Genomic DNA, 9,765 nt, shown 5'->3' with positions numbered 1-9,765 from the left:
GAGCACAAGAATGTGTTGGAGGAATGAAGCAGAAGCTGTCACTTCTGGCTGCCCCAGCACTAATCACACAATTAGATACATTGTATTCACTGTGTTTTTGTTCAATTATGGAGGTGAAGAAACCGCACAGAAGTGAATGTTACCTATAACGGCACCATAGATCACCTCGATGTGGCTGTATACACATGCTCTTTTCTGCACGCCACCGGCACAAGATGTTTACACCCCAAGACTAGGAGTATCAAAACCTGATTCCTAATATTTCTATAGAACTAAACTTTAATCACTATTTCTAGGGATGTGCCAGTTCAATCCATTAGAATGTTGGGAAGGCTTATGGGGCCCAGGAAGACCAGAACATTTTAGGGGTTGTGCAAGAGACGAAATAGTCAACTGTTTATTACAAAAAATGTCAGTGTGTCTGGTTACAGATCCAGCTCATGGACAAGACAATGTATCAGTGACGTGGTTTGTAATGTCACGTTACGTTCCAGCACGCATTCCGTGGCCCTGTCAAGGGTTACATCTGAACCCCTCTGCAAACCGGAATTCTGAATGGGGCCATAGAGTATAAGGGTGCCTGCAGAGCGCTCGTGTACGCCTACTACAGGCAGATAACCCAGATGGAGTAGTGTCCGCCTCCAGTAGGTGTACACGCTCGAAAATCATGAACGGTTGACCACATGTTCACTCTGTCGGCCCCATTATAGTATATGGCCCCGTTAGCGCATGTGTCCAAATCCCGTTTTGTGGGGGGGTTCAGCAGTAAGCCCCAACGGGGCCACCGAACAGGTGCCAGAACCCAATGTGTAATAGTATACTCATCTACCGCTGCTCCGTCTGGTGTACATCGCAGTTCTTCTCGGTGATGTCAAAACAATTGTGACTAACCGGATCACTGTATGCGTGAGCCGGAGTTCTCTTTTAGAATGAAGGCCTACGGTGCCTCGTTCTTGCGCTCCATAGACTTGCATGGTAGAAGCCACTTCCGGGTGACGCAGCGCGCAGCATGACCCAGACACCTCAGAAGAGGAGCAGAATGGCGCTGGACACCAGAGAGAGTGGCTGTAGGCGAGGATGTTAATACAAATGTTGCAAACATGTACTCACATAATAATAATAAATGAAAAACTTAGTGGGAGAGCTTTTTTTTTTTTTTAAATAATAATCTTAAGTCCCCCCCCCCAAAAAAAAGAAGCATCACAATAGATAGCTCCTGGCGTAATCCATTTCCTTTGTACTCTGGTGTAGGGAGCTAGGCTCCCGCTTTCCTTTCTTCCTGGGTCGGGTGATTTGATGATCCACTCTCCAGCCCTGACAACAAAAAAAGATCCATATTCCAAAAGATTGTGAAAAGAGAAAGATCTCCAGGGTGAATTTTCATAAAGTTAAAATGTCAATATTATTGGAGACGTACTTTAAAGCCAATATTGGACCACGTGCATCATAAGAATGGGGTCCCTGGTGGTCCAAACCAACGCGGCTCCGTGCAGGGATGAATATTGGATTTCTTCTGAGACGGTGAGCTGACTTTTTCCATTTTTTTTCCCCCCTATCCTTCACGTACGGTATAATATATTCCAAAAGATGGTAAATTGATCATTTTTACTTTTTTATCCTATTTTTCGAAGTATAATGATGTATATTTTTATGCAGTTTTAATACATTATGATTTAACTTTTTTCATCAAGTTAGCATTTTTTTGGATTATGGATAATTTTTTGCTTTCTGGACTGGAAAGATTGAATTGGATCTTATGATATGAGAAGTGTTTCAGTAAAAGGAGACCAGGAGCCTCGACTTCCTCACCTTATTAATAAGAACATGAATTCCACCAGTGACCATCTGTTGTGCTGCTATACACTGTGTTCCAAATTATTATGCAAATAATAATTCCTCATATTTTCTCTAAATTACCTATCTGAATTGCAGTCATTAATATTTTCCAGTCATCTACTATTCTAGTATAATTGCAAAGTTTTGGAACAAACTGCCTATGAAAATAGTATGTTTTAAAAAAAAATAAACACTTAAAATGCATGTTCCAAATTATTATGCACAGCAGAGTTTTCAACCTTTTTTTTTTTATTTTGAACAAAAAAATGGTCAATTGTGAAGTTATAGGCTATGTTCACACGATGCGGTTTTTGCTGCGGATCCGCAGCGGATTTGCAGCTGCGGATCCGCATCCTTTTTCCATGCAGGGTACAGTACAATGTTACCCTATGGAAAAAAAAATAGCCGGATTACTTACGGTAATGCTCTTTTAATGAGTCCATGACAGCACCCACTGGAGAGATAGGGATCCGCCCCAAGGAACAGGAAACCTACAGAGACATAAAAGGGGGCGGTCCCCCTCTCCTCCTCAGTTTAATTTCAGAGTACCCGGAGGACCGCCAGTGTTAGTCAATCATCACAATGTATCATCAGAATATAAACTTCATAGAAGTAATTACATTGGCTTTTATTAGGGAGGGATGTGACTGGGTGCTGTCATGGACTCATTAAAAGAGCATTACCGTAAGTAATCCGGCTATTTACCCTTCGCCATGACAGCACCCACTGGAGAGATTTCCAGAGACCAACACCTAGGGGGGGACCACCGTGCTGAGGATAGTCCTGCCAAAGTGTAGGTCAGAGTCGGAAGACAGGTCGAGCCTGTAGTGATTATAGAAAGTGGAAGGAGCCAACCAAGTTGCAGCCTTACATATATCTTCGATTGGCACGTTCCCTTTTTCGGCCCAGGAAGAAGCCATGGCTCTGGTGGAGTGTGCTTTGATGCCCTCCGGAGGTTCTTCATTTTTCATGGAATAGGCCAACCGGATAGCGTCTCTTATCCACCTGGATAATGTTGCTCTTGTGACTCCATATCCTTTCTTTTTGCCCTGGAAGGATATGAACAGAGCCCTACTCTGCCTCCAACTACTAGTTTTCTCAATATATTGCAAAACTACTCTCCTGACGTCTAGAGTATGGAATTTTTGTTCTTCAGGAGTAGAGGGGTCTTTAAAGAAAGTAGGAAGATGTATCTCCTGTGACCTGTGGAACTTCCCTGCTACCTTAGGAAGGTATAGGGGGTCCGGTTTTAAGATTAGTCTGTCATGAAATGTGAGAAGGTAAGGTTGATCTATCGACAAGGCCTGAATGTCGCTGACTCTTCTAGCCGATGTTAAGGCTACTAAGAAGGCTGTTTTTAACGACAAGTGTTTTAAAGATGCTGTGTCTATAGGCTCAAACGGAGATTCTGTTAGAGAGTCTAAGACTAGGTTTAGATCCCACGGAGCTACTCTAGGTATGTGGATAGGAGTAACTCGTTCACAGGCCGTGATGAAGCGGGATACCCATTTATTACCAGCAATATTATGGCCATAGAGGGCACCCAGAGCGGACACCTGGACCTTTAGTGTGTTAACTGACAGACCTAACTCTTTCCCTTTCTGCAGAAATTCTAGTACAGATTTTATTGGGACTTCAGAGGGGTTTGAACTAGTATGGAACTGAAGAAACTTCTTCCATACTTTGGTGTAAATTTTTGTTGTAGATGGTTTCCTGCTAAGCAGGAGTGTATCAATTAGGCCTTTTGAAAACCCCCTGGAATTTAATATCTGCCTTTCAAATTCCAGGCCGTCAGGTGGAGGCTGTCCACCTGAGGGTGGAAGAAAGGTCCCTGGGAGAGAAGGTTTGGGATTGAGGGAAGGACCCAAGGATCCGTCACCGACATCAACCGCAGGCACGAGAACCATGGTCTCTTGGGCCAGAATGGCGCTATTAGTATTATCCTGGCCTGCTCTTCCCTGATTTTCCGTATTACTTGTGGAAGCAGAATTATCGGAGGGAAAGCATACGCCAGCTTGAATTGCCATGGTGTTTGAAGAGCATCTAGAATGTCCGGGTGATCTGCACGGGACCGAGATGCGAATTTGTGGACTTGTTTGTTTTGTTTTGTAGCGAACAGGTCTATTTGGGGTTTGCCCCATAACAATGTTATCTTGTGGAAAATGTAAGGATTGAGACACCATTCTCCTTGATGAAGAGTGTGTCGACTTAGGAAGTCCGCTTGTTGATTGTCCTCTCCTTTGATGTGGACTGCCGAGAGGGACAACAGATGCTTTTCGGCCAGGATTAAGGTACTGTTTGCGGAAGACATTAGAGCGTCTGATCTTGTGCCGCCTTGTTTGTTTAAATACGCCACTGTCGTAGTGTTGTCTGAACAGATTCGGACGTGGCTTCCTCGTAGCTGTGGGAGAAATTGACGCAGTGCATAGTTTACCGCATTTAATTCTTTTAGGTTTGATGAATATAAATCTTCATTCTTATCCCAGGTTCCCTGGCAGAATTTATCTCCCATGTGTGCGCCCCACCCGTGGGGACTAGCGTCCGTAGTTATCGTGTGGGATGGTGATATTACCCAAGGGACACCCCCCGCTAGGTTGTCTTTATTTAGCCACCATTCTAAGTAGGATAAGACTTTCTCGGATAAAGTTATTTTCGATTCAAGGTGCCCCAGAAATTTTCTCTGTTCCCGAAGTATCTGATGTTGTAACGTTCGGGTATGAAGTTGTGCCCACTGAACGGCTGGAGTACAGGAGGAGAGGGATCCTAGCAAGGACATTCCTGCTCTCAGGGACATTTGAGGTTTGTGAATGGCCGCCACAACTTTACCCTCTATAAGAGATATTTTTTCTTGGGGAAGTAGACATTTTTGCTTTATGGAATCTAGACTAAATCCCAAAAATGTCTGAAGGGAAAGTGGGGTGAGTCTGGATTTTTTATAGTTGACGATCCAGCCCAGGCTTTCTAAGGACGAGACAGTGTCAGCTAATCGTTCCGCACACTGAAGGGATGAATTTCCTACAACTAAAAAATCATCTAAGTAGGGAATGATTAATGTGTCTCTCTGGCGAAGGTAGGCCATTACTTCTAACATTACCTTCGTGAAGATCCTGGGTGCCGTGGAGAGACCGAAGGGCATGGCTGTATACTGGAAATGATGAATCTCCCCCTCAAGAGTTACTGCCACTCTTAAGTATTTTTGATACCTACTATGGATAGGGAGATGGTAGTAGGCATCTTTTAAATCAATGCCGCCCATTCTACAATTTGGAAAAAGGAGCTTAATGGCCGATCTAATAGACTCCATTTTAAACGTATAATTTTTAATAAACGTATTGAGTTTTTTAAGATTTATAATTGTTCGAAATGAACCATCGGGTTTAGGGATTAAAAATAACGGAGAGTAGAACCCTTTACCCTCTTGTCCCTTTGGCACCCTAACTAAAACATTTTTAACTATAAGACTTCTAATTTCTAGCTCAAGGGCCTTCTGTTGCACTGGTGAGGAAAGGGCTGTTAAAATAAAGGAATCATGGGGAATTTGGAGGAATTCTATTTTCATTCCTTCCTTAATAATATTTAGCACCCAGGAACTTGATGTGATTTTTCGCCATTGGGGAAAGAAAAATTTTAACCTGCCCCCTACTGGGGTGTCTGGTGTTTCAGAATTTGTTGTCTCTACGGAAGGGGGGGCCTTTGAACATAGTGCCACCCTGTTTTCCCTCTCTTGTGGCCCATCGTGACGATCTTTCATTTTGTGTTCTTTTCCCGAACGGCCTCTTCCTAAAGGTCTTCCTATAGAAAGGAATTGAGGGGTCAGGGAAGGCTTTTTTCCTCTCTTTTGCTTTTTTGAGGATCTCGTCTAATGCTTTCCCAAACAAAAACTCACCCTCACACGGAATAGCGCAGATCTTAGCCTTTGACTGCGTATCCCCCTTCCAGCTCTTCATCCATAACGCACGTCTGGCATTATTAATTAGACCGGCTGACCTTGCTGCAAGGCGAAGAGAGTCAGCTGAAGCATCGGCCATGAATGCTGCTGCACCTCTAATTAGTGGTATCGCATCCCGCAATTTTTGTCTGGAGACCCCCTGTTCGATTTGTTGATCCAGCTGATCAATCCACACAAGCATGGATCTAGCTGTGCACGTGCTGGCAATTGATGGCTTAAATATGCCCGTGGAAGCCTCCCATGATCGTTTCAGTGACGATTCTGCCTTCCGATCTAGAGGATCAGAAAGTAGGCCCGCATCCTCGACTGGTAGGGCTGACTGTTTTGAGGTGGAGGCGACTGCGGCGTCCACCTTAGGGATTTTAGTCCATGAAATTAACTCCTCATCATTAAAGGGGTACTTCCTTTTGGAGGCTGACGGGAGAAAACCTCTCTGGTCCTGTTTCTCCCACTCCCTCTTTATCAGAGCCTTAACCGCCGGAATTACTGGGAATGCTCTTCTCTTCCTCTCCGCCAACCCTGCAAACATGATGTCTTGTGCAGTTTGGTCGTCTTTTGTATCCTCACAACCTATAGTATTCCTGATGGACTTTACTAGGTTGTCCACCCCATCAAGAGGAAAACAAGCTCGACCCTCAATGTCGGAATGTGTTGAGGAAGAGGATGACGCCTGCGAGGAGTCTGAGTGGATAACGCCTTCCTCCTCGGACTCAGAGCTGGATACTGCCTTTTCTTTCCCGGATTTTTTAGGGGGGGTACTGGCTTGTGAGATGGCCTGTAACTCCTCTCTAATTATGGCCCGTATATCTGTGACCGACATAGATGGACTCTGCATTGTTTCCGCCATACACTGATTGCAGAGTTTTTTGGGGTGGGAATCTGGGAGAGGCTCGTCACATAACGCACATTGCTTGTGCTTAGATTTCTGTCTCTTTTTGGCCTGGGAGAAGAAGACATTTGTGGAAAAGGGTGTCAGCTTTATAGGCAGAGGGGAAATCACACTCACCCAGTGAAGCTGTACGGTACCGAAATAGGAGGCTGCGACTTTCTGGATCTTGAATCCTTGGTCTCACTCCTGTGGCTGGCATCTGAGGACCTTCTGCTGGCTGGCTCACCTGCTGGGTCCACAGTCTTGCCTGGGGACGACATGTTGCATCGCCTGTGCGTTTGCAACTTCCCCCTTTTTATAGGCCAAGATCCGGTCTCAATCAATTTTTTTTTTTTTTTTTTTTCCTCCCCACAGCGGTGTACTGCGCATGCGCGAAACCACGCTTTCCCTCACCGCTGTGTGGGTGACCCGGAAGTGCTCACCGGCCCCGGGGCAGTATGGGGATGTTTTCCCCACCACCACGCACGCGCGGCCGCCATCTTTGTCCGGCCTGCGCTATGGAGCAGTGTGCCGGCTGCCGCTGCAGCTGTGCCTCAGAACTCGGACCTCATACCTGGCGGTCCGCGTTTGGAGCTCCTTTTAGGGCCGCACATCTGCCGCAATGCCTGTGGAATCGAGCAGCCTCCCGGACCATGCGTTCCATATGCCGGCCAGACGAGGGGGGAGCCGTCTAGCGGAATCTCCCCCGACGCTGCTTCTGGACTGCATCCCCTGCCGTTCTCGCGGACACCGCACAGGCGGATGCGTGTAGCCCAGGTATGCCTGTAGTTCGAAGAATCCAGAGATCCTGTCCCCTGGGAACAGGAAACCTAAACTGAGGAGGAGAGGGGGACCGCCCCCTTTTATGTCTCTGTAGGTTTCCTGTTCCTTGGGGCGGATCCCTATCTCTCCAGTGGGTGCTGTCATGGCGAAGGGTAAAAACCGCTGTTCCCACGTTCCTTTTTTCCGCTGGAAATTCGCGCTGATTTTCTGCGGAAAAAAAGAAGTACCATGTCAATTCTTTCTGTGGATTCCGCAGCGGGTTTCCACCTGCACCAATAGGAAAATGCAGCTGGAAACCTGCAGTGGAATCCGCAGTAGAAAAAGGATAGAAAACCGCAGTGAAAACCACCGCAGGTTTTCACAAATCATGACCTGAAAAATCCGCAGCGAAAAAAGGATCGTGTGAACAAGCCCATAAGCATTATCAGCTTATTACAAAATGAAATCAAACAGTTTTCAAGTGAAAACTTTATTCTAGGTGATGTTACATTTGCACATAGGACCCCTTGTTCGAAAGAAGCTTCTGAACTCTCTCGTCCATTGAATTTGTCAGTTTTTGGATGGTTTCTGCTTCAATTGTTTTGCATGTGGACAGAATACCCTCCCAGAGCTGTTGCTTAGATGTGAACTGCCTCCCGCCATCATAGACACTCCTTTTGATGATGCTCTAGAGGTTCTCAATGGGGTTGAGGCCAGGGGAAGATGGTGGCCACACCATAAGTTTGTCCTCTTTTATGCCCATAGCAGCCAGAGATGCAGATGTGTTTTTTGCAGCATGAGACGGTGCATTATCATGCATGAAAATGATCTTGCTGCGGAAAGCACGGTTCTTCCTCTTGAACTATGGCATGAAGTGTTGTTTTAGAAACTCCACATAGATTATGGAGTTCATCTTTACCCCTTCAGGGATCATAAAGGGGCCGACAATCTCTCTCCCCATGATTCCAGCCAAAAACATTACGCCACCTCCTCCTTGTTGGCGCCTTAGCTGTGTTTTCATGGGGTGTCCATCAACCAGCCATCCTCCACTCCATCCATCTGGACCATCGAGCGTTGCACGGCACTCATCGGTGAACAAAACAGTTTGGAAGTCAGTCTTCATGTAACGTTTGGCCCACTGGAGCCGTTTCTGCTTGTGTGCAGTGGACAGAGGTGGTCGACAGGATGGCTTACGCACCTCTGACGGACCCTGCATCTTGTTGTTCTGGGGACGTTGGAGGCACCAGCAGCTTCAAAAACTTGTCTGCTGCTATGACAAGGCATTTTTGCAGCTGATTTTTTAACCTTACGCAATTGCCTGTTGGAAAGAGTCCTCAATTTTTCCTTATCAGCACGCACACGTGTGTGCTGGGAATCAGCTACATACTTCTTGATTGTGCGATGATCACGATGAAGTGTCTTGGCAATGTTGATTGTAGTCATGCCTTGACCTAAATACTCCACAATTTGTTGCTTCTCAGCAGCCGACACATCCTTTTTCTTTCCCATTTTGGCAAAAAATGCAGGCTGCTTAATAATGTGGAACAGCCTTCGTAAGTAGTCTTGCCTTTATTTGGACACACCTGCCAAACTAATTTGCACAGATATCTGCAATTGCTTTCAGTGATATAAAGAGCCCTGACACACATCACCATCAATGAGTTTAAATGACAAACAAAAAAATTCTAACCTTATCACTCCTAAACTCTTTGTGCATAATAATTTGGAACACAGTGTAGTTGATCTTTTTTCTTTGCTATGTTTAAGCTGGATCCTGATGAGAGTCCAGTGTAGATTCAAACTGATACCTAAGGGAAAAAAAAAAAGGGAATTAACACCTCGGAACATGTGGGTAAATGCACACGTTGCAGATTTGCCTACGGATTTTTCTGCACTAAATCCGCAGCTCTTGGCAGAAAATGCAGGTGTGGTTTTTGCGCAGTTTTGAAAGCTAGATAAAGATGTATTATTGAACAAAAAAACAGATTTGTGATTTCATGTCTTGTCCAACCTCCTCTTTTACATTTGTCCAACCCACACTCCATTACACACATAGATAGAAGGAATGAGATAGATATATAGATAGAAGGAATGAGATAGATAGATGTAGATGGATATATCTATGGATAGTTAGGCTACTTTCACTCATCAGTTTTTTTCCGTCAGGCAGGATCTGTCAAATTTTTTAAAAAACGGATGCAACTGATCCATTTTTTTGAGAGACAGAGAGAACGGAAAATGTGCATGATTTGAATGGAAACATGCATGAAAAACCAGACTCGGAGGCCAGATTCATCATTTCACATCTCGGTTTCATACGTTTTTCGCCGGATCAGTCGCTGGGCGTTTT

The sequence above is a fragment of the Ranitomeya variabilis genome, chromosome 7, assembly GCF_051348905.1.
Source record: "Ranitomeya variabilis isolate aRanVar5 chromosome 7, aRanVar5.hap1, whole genome shotgun sequence".
NCBI lineage: Eukaryota > Metazoa > Chordata > Amphibia > Anura > Dendrobatidae > Ranitomeya > Ranitomeya variabilis.
The sequence above is the reverse complement of the archived record's forward strand: the minus strand, read 5'-3'. Positions refer to the sequence as shown.